Below are 14105 nucleotides of genomic sequence, written 5' to 3'. Positions count from 1 at the left end.
CAGGCTGACTGCGAGGCACGAGAGGGAGCCGAGAGGGTGCCATGGAAGACGCCAGCTGCAGAGCCCAGCTGACTCGACGGAGGATAGAGAGATGAGTGAACCTGGGGAGAGGCAGACAGACAGATAGGGTTAGTAACTGGGAAAACAGAATGGGGAACAGAGATGTTGCAAGACCAAAGCTTGAGTCAAGTAGTGGCACCAGGAGCAACGACAATCAAGTGGAGATTGTGTGGAGAACCGGGCTTGATATAGGCTGCTGGCAGGTGTGGCAGGCAGAGGAGGCTGCTGATGAGGTGCAGGTGTGGATCGTCAGCTGGGCTCAGGAGCAGAGAGGGAGAGAGAGAGAACACAAGCAGGGGGAGAGGAGGAGACACAGAGAGGCAGGCAAAACACAGGGGACAACAGAAAGAAAGGAGAGCAAAATATATGTTCAAGTATTCAACATGCTTTTTTGATCACACACAACCACTAACACACACACATTTAAAGCACCCGCCCCCCATAATAAGTATCACCAGCCACCACTGCCAGGGTATACAGAGAAACTGTTTGGAGTTAGTGATCAATCCTGAGCTCCATTAGTGCCTCTAAATTATTTTGGAAGTAGAATTCTGTTTCATCTGTCTGTCCTGTCATGTTTATAACTGCAGTTTTTAGTTTTGCTGCATAAATGTCCAAGGGTGTTTGCTGAGACATTATTGCACCCATGGAAACGTTTAAATGACAGCATCCTCTCTAATCATGTTAGACAAAACACTCACACATGCATCAACAGAATAAAGAAATCACCTGGAGAGTTAAAAGGGCCGGTAGAGGTGGGATAAATCTGAGAAAATCATTAGTTGGGTTGAGTGCAGGTGGATGATTTATGCCCACATGATTATTCAGATACTGTCAGAGCCGATCCGCATCACACCAGTGTAGCTCCTATAATCCTGACAAAACAGCGCAAACAGCTGCTGACGTCAAATTAGTAGGCTGCAATATCAACCAGAGCATTCAGCACTAACCTGCTGTATTTTATGTTGCCGTTTAGTAACAATAGTGCCCATCATGTAGTCCTCCCTGTCAATAAGGGGCGCTGCAGCACCCTCCGCAAACCCCTTCACACTTTTAGGCTAAGTAATAAGCTATTTTCCACCTTGCCATGGCCTGAATTAAAACAACACGGTAAGAATGCACAGGTCAAAGATGCAATTTTTGTAGTCCATCTTCGTAACATTAGATATGCAACTCCAAACTCCTGACTTCGGGGGCTTAGGTCTGGGTATCTCTGGATAATCCGTAATTTGTTTGTAATACTAAAACAAAAATACCGTTTATCTGTTTTTTGTTTCAAAACGAAAAACCAAATAACCGTATTTGGTGTCAGAATCAAAAAACGAAAAGCCAACACGTTTTTTGGTGATTTGATTTTATTGTTATTCCTTTTTGAACAAAGAATGAAGAGAGTCTGTGAACTTCAGTCAATTCGTTTCTCGTTATAAACCAAAAACAGAAGTCACGTGGTCTATTCCTTTTTTGGAAGGAATAGTAAAAACTTCAAAATAAAAGTAGCCCATGTACCATGTAATTAGAAAGGTGATTTTAAACTAAAACAACGTTTTTTTAGTAAAACTAAAGTAGCACTGGGTGTAAAAAAACACTTTAGTTAACTGAAATAAAAACAGTAACTAATAAAATAATAACTGTTGGGCTGTTGGGGAGAATGAAACATTTGTAAGACCATTGCTGACCTGTAACTTCAGATTAAGACAAGTGAACTAATGTTATATGTAGTTTAGGACAGCAGTTAGCCTGTTTATTTAAGTTTATATTATTTAATTCATATTTTAGTTTCCTAACATCTTTATAGGCCTTCTTGCTGTGTGGGAGCTCAACAAGCAGAGGTCACTCTGCCCCCTTCTGTGGCGGCAGGTTTTGACCTTTTGACTTGTGTTTCTATCACAGAGAAGGCTGCACTGCGACCAGAGGAAGCTGATCACTGAGTTTGAAGGGTGTGCAGAACTTCACCTGCCTCCAGCTTCTCTTTCTGTGCTGCTATAGCTGCTAAAAACTCTCATCTACTGCTATGTGTCAAAACAAAACTCTTCCAGAACAAATCTGTGGAGTTGTAAACTTTTTATTTTTCTCCAGTGTAATATACTTATGTTAGTTAAATATTTTAATACAGCCTGTAGTTCTCATAAGTTATGTAGGCCTAGTTATGTGTGAAACCTGGTGAGCATTAACAGCTCCCGGGCTTTCAGATCTTTAAATGCTTTTTTGGCTTTAATTCTGTTTGATGAACCACCAGATAAAGGCCGTGCTCTGTCCTGTTTGTACTTGTGTAAAGCAAAATAAAAGTGAAGTTGAGTCATTTAGTTTTTCTCCCTGTACATCTCAGGACCTCCCAGATTTGCCCCAATACCTGGAGGATGTGAGCCTGTGCAGGTTTAAGGACTGATGACTGTAATCAAGGCTGGTCCCATCACCTACCATCACTCTGTTCAGATAAATGCTGGACTGGCAGGACAAAGCAGAACACCACTCCTTCCTCCAGCACCAGAAAAGGACCTGTTGGCACTTTCACATATTTACATCATGATTTACGGGAACCAAACCTTGTAATTGTAGCACTGTTTTTGTAAATAAGGATGATGTCAACTTCTGTCTTTTAATACACATTTATATCATATACAGCAGGCTAGTATGTACAACAGGGCTCTGCAGTGCAACTCTTTCACTCACATATGCCCTTAAATGATTTACAAGCACAGTGGGTCAGTGAAGACTAAAACCTACTGTAAATAAAGTTAGGGTTATTATATACCAATAGTCATTTATTCTAGTTCCTCCTCCAGGCTGTGGTCAGAGCCTCTGCAGTGGACAGATGTAGATTTAGTTAAAAGGCCCATGTCGAACGTTCAGATCAAACAGTCTTCACATCATAAGACGGTCACTGCACACGAGGAGAAGGAGCTCAGGCTGATTATAGTTAGCTGTATAAATAGTTAAATGAATTCTGTGCTACTTCAACATTTTTGGACTACTGTCCTCCTTAGAAAGGTTAGCATAGCACTACAAGCAAATAAGCAAGCTTGGAAACAGATCCATGATATAATCTCTTATTAACCCATGGGATTCATTTGTTTATTTTTACAGAGCATCTCTTTACCAGAGAGACGTGCGTTTCGACTGGAAAGGTGATTTATGAAACATGAACATTTAAAGATCAGGTTTTAGACAGTTTTATTAACACAAGCTCAAACAATAAATCAACAAGATGTTAAGGCCAATGCTGCAGAGATGCTAAAGAATAAAAGCAAACTGTTCCCAAAGCACAACTGCCACCAGGATGCCCGACACCACCACCCACAGGTGTGCTGCACCACCTAAAGACAGCAAGTCACAGACATAAAACCCCACACAATAAGGCTCAGTTAAAGGTCCGCACACACCACGACATGCAGTGAAGGGAAGAGGGTCTCCCACAGTCCACCACAGTCCTCCACCCTGTCAGAACACTCGAAAAAGAGGGAGGAGGTCTGAGGGAAGTCACGCAGCCCAACAACAAGCAAACTGCCCCACCCTTAGCAGAACCTAGCAAAAACATTCACAGGACCCATCCACCTGTAACAGAGTCTCATAAAAAGAATCCACATTTAAAAATCAGCAGTTTATCAGGCAGACAAAACAGCAGTGGCTATACAACCCTCAACTAATGCAGCAAATCATCCACCAGCTCTGACTCCACCTCATTCAAGGAGCAGACGTTTAAGGCAACTCAGGGTATCAACCTCCACGGCCGCCTCTGTGGGGAACTCTAGCAGAACAGGCCGTGCAGTCTACAGGGTCTCAGCGGCTTAAAATGCCTGTTCTAAAAACAATTTAAAACAAAAGTTAAAACAATTATGCATCATCCTCGAGGCCTACCATCCAAAATCCTACCCTGCTCCCTGCCCACACTGCGACACAATGCATTAAGAGAGAGTGAGACTAGATTGTGGCCTTACCAGGCCGAAAGCCTACCATCACAACAAGAAAATGGATAACCACACAGGCTAACTAAGTCAGTGATATACAAGCTTAAATTTAAACTGCTCGCCTTGTTATCTCGAACCATCGGTTAACATTTAGTTTTATCAGAGTTATTAAGCAGCTAGCTCTCAATACTCAAACACTTTTTACTAAAGGCCAAACTCCCCTAAACACATGAGAAAGTCTGAGCACATTGTTCAGCCTTTACTGCCAGGTAACAATCTGAGGAGTCATCAGTCAGATGGACACAGAGCTTTATGTGGACATTAGGCCATTAATTCAGAAGTCTATGAAGATTCTCACTGGACTCTGGACAAGTCCAGTTGCCCTTGACATTAACCTTTGTTGGATTAATTCAGAAGAAAAACCTGTTCCTTCTGTCACATCACAGAATACCAACTGCAACTTCTAATGACATTTTCTCACATCTGATACAAACCAGCAGACTCAGAGCAGGTTTTCTCTTCCTCTTAACATATCAAACGTCCCACAAAACAAGCAACACGCAGCATTGAATCAATCCATCCACACGTCCCTCACACTGTCTTAATACTGCAACATGTCTGCAGGGATAAAGTCAGAACCACACTGACAGCCTGGACATACTTTGGAAAACAAATTGCAACAAACACAGAACCCACCAAATGATCAGGAAGATGAACTCGATCCAGTTACCATCACATATTACACTCAGCCTCCAGGAAACAGACAGGACGACCAAGGAAACAGCAGATTTGTCTCTGATTCCTTTAAATAAATCCAATGTAATACAAAAAGAGACTTTTAAATGGTTTAGAAACAATTATTTTCTTGTAATACTGAAAGCCTCAAGTATCAGGCTGCACATGTGAGATGCAGTCTGTAAAGAGGGTGAAGCTGATTGGTCCTAAAGGTGGGTGACCCGGGTTTATCTGAACAGAGAGTGTTCAGTGCAGCCTTCTCTGTGATAGAAACACAAGTCAAAAGGTCAAAAGCTTGTTGGCTGTTGGCGCCACAGAAGGAGGCAGAGTGACCTCTGCTGGTGGAGCTCACACACAGCAAGAAGGCTTAAAAATCTTATATGTTATATGTGTTCAGAAACTAAAATAGGAATTAAATAATATAAACTTAAATAAACAGGCTAACTGCTGTCCTAAACTACATATAACATTAGTTCACTTGTCTTAATCTGAAGTTACAGGTCAGCAATGGTCTTAAAGATGTTTAATTCTCCCCAACAGCCCAACAGGTATTATTTTATTATTTATTGTTTTTATTTCAGTTAACTAAAGTGTTTTTTTTTACACCCAGTGCTACTTTAGTTTTACTAAAAAACGTTCTTTTAGTTTAAAATCACCTTTCTAATTACATGGTACATGGGCTACTTTTATTTTGAAGTCTTTACTATCCTTCCAAAACAGGAATAGACCACGTGACTTCCGTTTTTGGTTTATAACGAGAAACGAATTGACTGAAGTTCACAGACTCTCTTCATTCTTTGTTCAAAAAGGAATAACAATAAAATCAAATCACCAAAAACGAAAAAACGGCCGTTTTAGATGGTTTTTCGTTTTGAAACAAAAAACTAATAAACAGTATTTTCGTTTTTGTATTACAAACGAATTACGGATTATCCAGAGATACCCTGACCGCCAATTAAAGTCCGAGACAGTCGGAGAGTCTGTCAGCAAGAAACATGTTTTACATCATTTAATGTCATGTCTATTCAGTCAGATGGGAGGCTGCTCGTTCAGTCCAGAAAGACACAGTAAAGAAGTTAGGAGTCGGACACTAAACTGCACTAAAGTCTCTAATGAAGCCAGCAAAGGAAAATAAATCCGCTCATCCAGCCATCTCACCGACTGCATCCATTGAAAGCAGCCGGCGGCTCCGCGAGTAAAATCAGCTGATGAAAGTGTAAATGAAAAAAGCATCAGATTGCTCTGATGGAACGCAGTGATCGATCAGTGACGAGTGATGTGACTTGCATAAATCAAATGTTGCCTATGCAGTAGGCTAGTGTTAAAGGATATCAGAAGAGAAATAAACTGAAAGCCTAAAACTGAGCATCGACTTAGAGTAACGTCATTTCAGTTTCTCTTAAACCTTTAGCCTAATAAATCGCAAGACATTATATTCTGGGTTATTCAATAAAGAATTCACAACCAGAATCAACAAAAATAAATGCAGATAATGAGTATTGTGCCAGTAGAAATGATCCTCTGAGCAGGACACAGAAACCTGTAATTCTTCATGTGCAGGTGTTTGTTAAACAGCTGCAGAGAGAATCTGATGCTCTGATAACTGAGACTTTCTTAGTAACAGAACAGCGCACGTGTGCAGACACAAACTCCATCAAGTCTCTACAGGGACCCTGATGACCAAGGTACGTTTGTTTTTTTGGTATAATTAACAGGCAGAAACCAGAAACAAAGTGAAAAAACAACAAACAACTGAATTCAGCACAGTGTCTCCTTTTTCATTCTTACTGACAAAACAAATGCATTCCTCAATATTTCCTTTCATTGGTGGGTGGGACTTCATCAACCCTTTGCTTCTGATTGGACAGTGTGCTCTATCAGTTCTGTCTGTGCTTCAGGCTACTCTTCAAAATTAAGGTTCTACCAAAGAATTACTGCTGTGGTTCTCTCTCTTTGCCTTAAGACGATGCAATGTCTACACAAAATTATGCACTTATTAGCGACATAATGCAATAAATCCGCCTTCATGATTAAGAGTATAACAGTTTATGAGAGGTGGCGATTGAGCTGTTTGATCAGTTTGGAGCATGTAGTTTGTGGTGATTCAAATGTAATGAATTAAACAAAGGTGATTCTGTTATTTAGTCTAGCCTCACAGATTAAGGCTCATTTTATTAAATACTGTGTTCCTAATATTATAAAGATCGACGGCATCGAACCAACAGCAAGCACACGAGAATGATTTACAGAACATGAGCAGCAGGTGTCGCCCTGCAGCTCCCTCAGCTGTGATCGCCTGGAGCCTCTGGAGAAACCAGAACTCCACTGAGTTCATCCTGCTGTGTTTAAAGACTCATCACACCTGATATGGTCTAGTTAGGCTTAGTTTTTTACTCAAGACTGCCAACATTTGAACAAATGAGAACGAGGATTTGCACCTTTGCAGTCATAGATTACCATTTAGCACAATTAGCCTCAATCCATCCATACTGATGTGATTTTGAAAAATAGCCTTGGTGTCAAATGCCAGCCAGTAAGACTAAATAACCAGATCATATTTTATTATTAAGCTTAGTTCTGGTTTCACCGCTTTTGCAATTAAAACGGCTTCTGTCTAAGGCAGAGGGTCGATGGCACACCAACTCTAATTAATGTAAATAATGTAATGTAATAATTCTAATAATTGGAGCCTATTAGCCTACGTCGTCGTAAGTGACTACACACATTTGTGTTTATTAAACTTGTACCTTGGTTGAATAAGTTGATGATAAATTGTTTATGATATGTGCCTTGATTTGGAACCAGGTGCGATCAAAAAGTTCCCAGGAGTCCCGTTATTTAAACTGTTCAAACACCATCTGTAAAATGTGCCGTGATCAAATATCTCCTCCGCTGTGCCACAACTGGTGAAGAGGAAGAAGTCACAGGCCCCCATTTTATCGATTTAAGCGCGTGGCGTGAAGCCTGTGGCATGTTTTGGGAGCAACATGCAACAAACCAATCAGATTGTCAACTCCCATTCCCTTTAAAAGCCAGGTGCTCTTTCACGCATTGCTATCACAATAGCGGATGAATGGCACATTATAAAAAGCATCGGCTGACTGATTGAACAGCAGACTCACAGCAGAGGGGGGATATGGACAAAAACTGTCTCATGAAGGCTGATGTTCCTCTGCAGCTCTGTGCTTTATCAGTGAAGCAGGCTGGAGTCTGTTAACAGACAGATGCTGTCTCCTCTATGAAACATCTGGATCCTCACTGCGCTGCATTATTAGAAACCGGTCGCAGGTCACATGTCTCTTTGCAGTGGTTTAACTATTTTCTGTTTTATTGCAGTATGAGTGTTTTATTTAATGATTTACTTTCAAGATTAAAGAGGCTGCTGTCAGTCATGCTGTCAACGTTTCCATGTGCGCACTAAAGTCACTACAAATATCGTGGGGCATTAAAGAAGCAAAATAATAATAACAAATAAAACCCAGGTGGCATTTTAACATCGAGTCACTGTTGAATCAACCTCAGGTGCCAGTGTTGGATAACCATTGAATTTTAAAAATCCAAATCCTGCTTTTCAACATAGTTTATTTTGTTAAACTGTTTTCACTAAAGTATTGATGTGTTCACCAAACACCTTGAAATGGATACATAAACACTAAGTTTGTGGACACACACAGTCAACTAGGAAGAAGCCAATTGGTCAAAGCAAGACCAGGAAGAATAAACATTAATAAACATTTCACTGAGAAACATGCTTTATTACATGGCTGCAAGTGTGCCAACATTCACACAACATAATTTTACACGTGTCGAATTTTAACCTTTATAAAACCGGCCCAAACATTGAGCAACATTGAACATGGCTGGTTAAATCTTCCCTTCTTGTTACTTCTTTCTGCAAACGCCACATCCTCTGGTGCATATTTCAAGTATTTGGCCATGTATTCGTCTACTTTTGTTGTAGTTGTATCAAATGAGCTCAAGACAGCGTCTGATGAGGGAAAAAAATAATAAAACAGATCACTACTAGCAAACGCTAACCTCTCAAATTAAAATATTCTGCAGATATCAACTTTTGTGGCATTGCCAATGTTTCAAGTATATAAATTAGTATTTCTCAAGGTCATTGATAATCATGTGCTTGGGCGAGCAACAAAAGCCAGTTGGTAGTAACCAGTGCTGCATCCTCATTCTTGTCCTCCAGGCGATTCTCTAAAGTAGTGTTTCTCGACGGGGCCCAGGGGGCGTTCCGAGGACGATGGGGGGCGCTGGAACCAATATTTTGGAAGGGGGGGGGGTGTTTGTTGTTTGGAAGGCACACTTACACTTAAGATTCACAACAATACGAGTTTAAACTTTAAACTACTTGCAAAAAACTGTGTTCTGCAACATTAAAACCTGCCAGTTTAGTCCACTGTCCCTGTCCTGTGTGCTGTGTTTTCGGGTTTTCTTTCTGAGGGTTTGGGTTTGTAGTGACTATTTAGTCTGTGTTTCAGTTCCATGTCTTAGTTCCCAGTCTGGTATTTATGTCGTAGTATTTACTCCTTGTCCTTGTACTTCTGTGTTGTGTTTTTTTATGTAGTCTGTCTGTGTTTTGGGTTTCAGTCATGTCTGGTGTCTAGTTTACTCTGTGTGTTTGTGCAGGTGTGTCTGGTTTTGTGGTTATCCACATCTTTAAGTTACTTAGTATCTGTCTTGTCTCGTATCTTAGTTCTTAGTCCTGTACCTTAGTTTATGTGTTAAGTGTTCACTCCCGGTCTGTGTGCTTCTGCGTTTTGCCTCTGTCTATCTGAGTTCTGTTTTATCATTGCTTCAGTCTGTGTTCCTTGTTGTTCATGAATGGTGTTTTGCATTAAAACCCTTGAACTGTACCTGTCAGCCTTGAGTCCTGCATTTGGGTCCACCAACCTGCCTCACCACACACATCCTGACACTGACTGGACGAGACTGTGGATTTTTTTCTTGTGGTGCAGCTTCGTGCTGCCTTCACGGGAAGTCGGAGTATCGTCTCTAAAATTTTACCCACATGGCGTTTACTGTGTAAACTCTGGAAAACTGACGCTGTCTTTCTTGGTGGAAAAGTGTCTCGTTATCTCAGTGGTTCCACATTTCTAAGAGGGATATTCTGCCCTCGGATCACCCTGAAAGAAACTTGGCTGCGACGCCAGCGAGTGACGTGGACCCGCCTCGCGCTGTGAGTCGCAGACAGTTTGTGCCAAAGCGGACATATACTGTAGTTTCAGTAGGCTATAAAATGTAACGTTAGAAACTGAAGCCCTGTCTCGCTCTGTTGGGGATTGTAAGCGGCGCTTTATCAGAGGAGCTGAAGTTAACGTGTGTGTTTTTGTTCCTGAGCTTTCTGTCTGATCACAGGTGTCGGTTAGTTTCGTTTCCCGCCGACATGAGCGCCTCCTCGTCTCATTCGGGTTTGTCTGTTAGACGGAGGGGAAACTTCCAGCGAGTAAAATATTCTGAATTCTCTTTAAATAGGCTAATGATTAATTTATTACTGAGATGAACAAACACATTTAAATAGGTTACTTCCACTCAAAAGAGGAGGTGAGACTTAATCATGTGTGTTGACTCAGCAGGGATGATATTAAATAAGTTGATCTACAGGAGAAAAATATTTCAAAGCAATAAGAATGCCTGAGAGCCTCACTACATTATATTCTATTATATTATATATAATATTATATATTGAATTGTTACCTTACACCTGAATTTTTAGACATTTCCTCCATAAATAGGTGCAGAAAAGGAAATTGGAGGAGAAATTTTCACCAGAACGCAGCAAATTAAGTGTTTAATGCTCAAAATCTTCTGGGGGAGGACCCCATACCCCCAGCTTCAGTATCTGGCTTCAGAGAGTTTCTGGGAGGAACATTCACTTATTAGATAAATATAATTACTTTGCATGTGGCTTTTTTTCTTTTACCTTTTCCTTGTTTTTAATAACAATAGTAACAATAAAAAAATCAACAATATTCAGGGCAAATAGCAAACATCTTTATTGATGGGGGGCGGTAAGGGACCTAGATAATGGATAGGGGGGCGATGGCCCAAAACAGGTTGAGAACCACTGCTTTAAAGCTTCGAGCTCTTCTTCAGTGTTTGCCGGCTTCACTTCATAACTTGTTCCAGCAGCGTGAATTGTATCCTTGATTTCGCCAAGGAGCTGAAGAATTCTAGCCAAAAAAGAAGCGACTGATAATTATTTTTATAATGTAGTGAGTACGCTCTACACCACAAAATCATAGTGTTTTCATTTGCCAAATAAAAATGCACTGCAAAAACTCAAAATTTTACCAAGAATATAGAATAATTTCTAGTCTGGTCTATATCTAATTTCTATTCCAAATAAATGTCATACACTAAAAATAAGACACCTAAAAAGTAACTTGTATTTAGACTATTTTCATTTGTTTCACGCAAATGCTAGGGACACTGGAAGACTCCTAATTATTTGTCAGCAAAAATAAGAGAATAAAATTACTTTTTTCAGACATCCTTCCTCAATTTGTTTGAGTGTGCATGCGTCGACATCGCTTTGGCTGTATTTGGGGGACCTCTTTCAGCTCTCATAGACTTCTCAGGAGGCTGCCTAAGGCTGCGGTCGATAATCGTTCTTGGGGTGTCACTGATGGAGAAAATGGGTTGCATACTATGCAACCCACAAAGGTCATGTACAAGCACACCCAAGACAGATAAAGGTATCTTAAAGAGCTCCAGCATTTTTTTCCCATATGCCAGAATATGTTCCTAACAACACCCTCACCTCTTACTGCTCCTTGAGGAACTCCGCCTCCGTTTCTGTAAAATTGACTTGAACAGACTCCTTCAGCTACGGCTAAATTATATGGTTAAAAAAAAAACATAAGTTAAAAAGGACATTGCTATGAACATTATTGCAATTGAAGTCTAATTCTCAAATTAGTGGGAATGATCATTTTGCATTGCAGTTTTTATTAAAAAAAAAAAATCTATATATAAATATATCTCATGTGACATTTGTTGAGGTCTGTGCCAAACATTTTCTTACATCTGAAAGATGTGTAGTTCAGACTGCAGCTTTACAGTGCTTCATTTATACTGACAATATTGTAATTTTGATCATATTTAAATTAAATACCTCCGTCCATGAGTGGAAGACCCTGAGGAACCCTCACGCTGTCTCTGAGAAAGGGATCTGGACAGACTCTCTTGGCAAGGGCTGAATGATCTGGTTTAAAAAAATAAAATAAAGAATTTTCTACAGCAGGTATTGCAAATGAAGTACAATTCAAAGTAGTGGGAATGATCATTTTGGGATCAATTTCTATTTTTACTGGGTCAGTACATCAAACATTTTTTTTACATCTGGAATGGCTAAAGCACTTTGTCCAGTGTAATTGAGATGTCCATACCAAATAAAATCTAATGATAACAATAACATAAAACAGTGCTTTATTTATATTGGCAATATTGCACTTTTGATCATATTTAAATTAAATGACTTCGACCATTAGAAAGAGACTCAGGGGAACTCCTGCTACCACTGTGTGCCAAGGATTGAGATTGAGGGCTTGAGGGGATGTCCATTTGGGTTCTTTCTGCATTTTTAGAGGGTTTAGACACTGGGAAGGGTTAATAGGTCAATAATTCAAAATTACTTTACACATATTTGGTTAGTCACCCCCGTCTTCATATGACATGATTGTGTGACATGACCCACCACCAAGTTGTCACTGCCTTCTTTTGGTGTGGCATACCTCAGAATGAACCAGTGTTCAAAAACAAAAAGCATCCATTGTGGCTCCAACAAAGACTATTATGTTATTACAAACTCTAAAAATACAATGAAAGCAAAACAGGTACATTTGACCACCGCACACTGAAAAACTTTACTGAATCTTTGTTCTGCGTGAGCAACAATCAGAGGGGGCTACAGGTGAAACGTGTTTTTCAGCATGCGGTGGTCTGTTTCACTGTTTTACTTTAAATGTTCTTGCTACCAACCTGCACCTGACGATCACACTGGCTGTGCACAAGGAGATCCTTTTGTTGGTTTACAGTTTTCTTTAGGCTATTTGTTTTCTCATTTCCCACTTCTGTTTTGTGCATGCACAGTGGATAATCTCCAACTGCATGGAACAAGCCTACACAGCAGTGTCCCTCAGTGGAAAGACTGTAAGGGCCGAAACTGCTTGCTCCTCCCTCTCCCTACCTTCTTCCACTGCGTCTGCATGTTCATGCGAAGGGTCTGCCACACTGAGTGCCATCTGAAACCAGTGAGGGCGGAGTGGTAGTGAGATGCCGAGTGAGCACCGATGTTGGCTTGTTGAAGGTGTGTCTTTCAATTTGCGTTCGCCGGTTAACATGTGTTAACTACACTAACATTGTCACGTGACCATTCACAGGTTAACAAAGTAGCCCGTATGATTTATATTGAAATGTTGTATTTGTGAATATAACATTTTCATATAGGCTCAGTTAAAGAGGTTCAATATATAAGCTTTTCTTTACATTGAATATCAAACTTTTCATAAAAGAATATAAAATTTATTTTCGTAAATATCTAAAGTCATGTTCTTAAAGAAATATTCGACACAAACACAAAATGAATGAGATCAATCTATCTGTGTTCTCTTACATTTGCAGAATGATATTTGGAGAAAAAATGAGAAATGATAATGAGAAAAGTAGTCCATTGGTCCCCATTGTACTAAGGGATGTGAAACAGTGCAAACACAGATTAGCGGGCTTCGTTGGTTGTTGTTTAAATTCATTTCGTTACGTCATTGTTTCATTGGCTTAAATTTGTAGGTGGGTGGGCGTCAGGGAGTAGGAGTCGAGAGAAAAGGAGGGGAGTGAGTGTAGCCTCTCGCAATAAACACAGAAAGAATATCTCCCAATTTGCTGCATTCGCACATTCATACTGAACAAACTGTGATGGCCTGCACCTTTCAGTTGCACCGCCAGAGCCCGCCCAGTTCAGGAAGTGATAAAATGTTTGGTGTGTGTCTGGGAGCGAGCGGCAGTTGATCACAGAGGAGAGCTGAGGGAAGCAAGAGAGCGTCGGAGCGACACGTTAGATGTCGCTCCAACATCCCCCCCGCATTGACCTACAGCAACGATCCGTACGTCGGCACCTTCTTCATCCGCAACTCAGTAATAACCTCTAAACAACCAGCCATCCATATATTCCAAAACCATCGCCACCAAACCGGTCCAGCATCCACTAACAGTCAAGCAGGTCGTAAGTGCTTCCAACCGCCCCACCTTCAAATTTTGAGCAGTGTGTGGTTTTTTTTCCTCTTTCATGTTGGATTAACATTTGATTTGAGGAACGGAGCAGTCTTTATTTGAGGGGCATTTTTTCTTCTTCTCTGAGAACTGAACTGCTTTGAATTGAACTGAACCCTGATG

At 40.5% G+C, this 14105-nt stretch overlaps 1 long non-coding RNA gene across 1 annotated transcript; it reads right to left on the bottom strand.

Annotated features, from left to right (window-relative positions):
* Positions 1–10745: 10745 nt before the first annotated feature.
* On the bottom strand, positions 10746–12967 carry LOC119914884. The gene is made up of 5 exons (XR_005446862.1): positions 12696–12967; positions 11830–11919; positions 11476–11547; positions 11194–11361; positions 10746–10885 (listed from the first exon to the last, which is right to left on the bottom strand). It is a non-coding gene; the product is annotated as an uncharacterized LOC119914884 (long non-coding RNA).
* Between the last annotated feature and the right edge of the window lie 1138 nt (positions 12968–14105).

Source organism: Micropterus salmoides, unplaced genomic scaffold (assembly GCF_014851395.1).
Source record: "Micropterus salmoides isolate LMB-PRFRI ecotype aquatic unplaced genomic scaffold, ASM1485139v1 Ms_hic_scaffold_20, whole genome shotgun sequence".
Lineage (NCBI taxonomy): Eukaryota > Metazoa > Chordata > Actinopteri > Centrarchiformes > Centrarchidae > Micropterus > Micropterus salmoides.
Note: the sequence above shows the minus strand (reverse complement) of the source record. Positions and strands in the feature narration are given on the sequence as shown.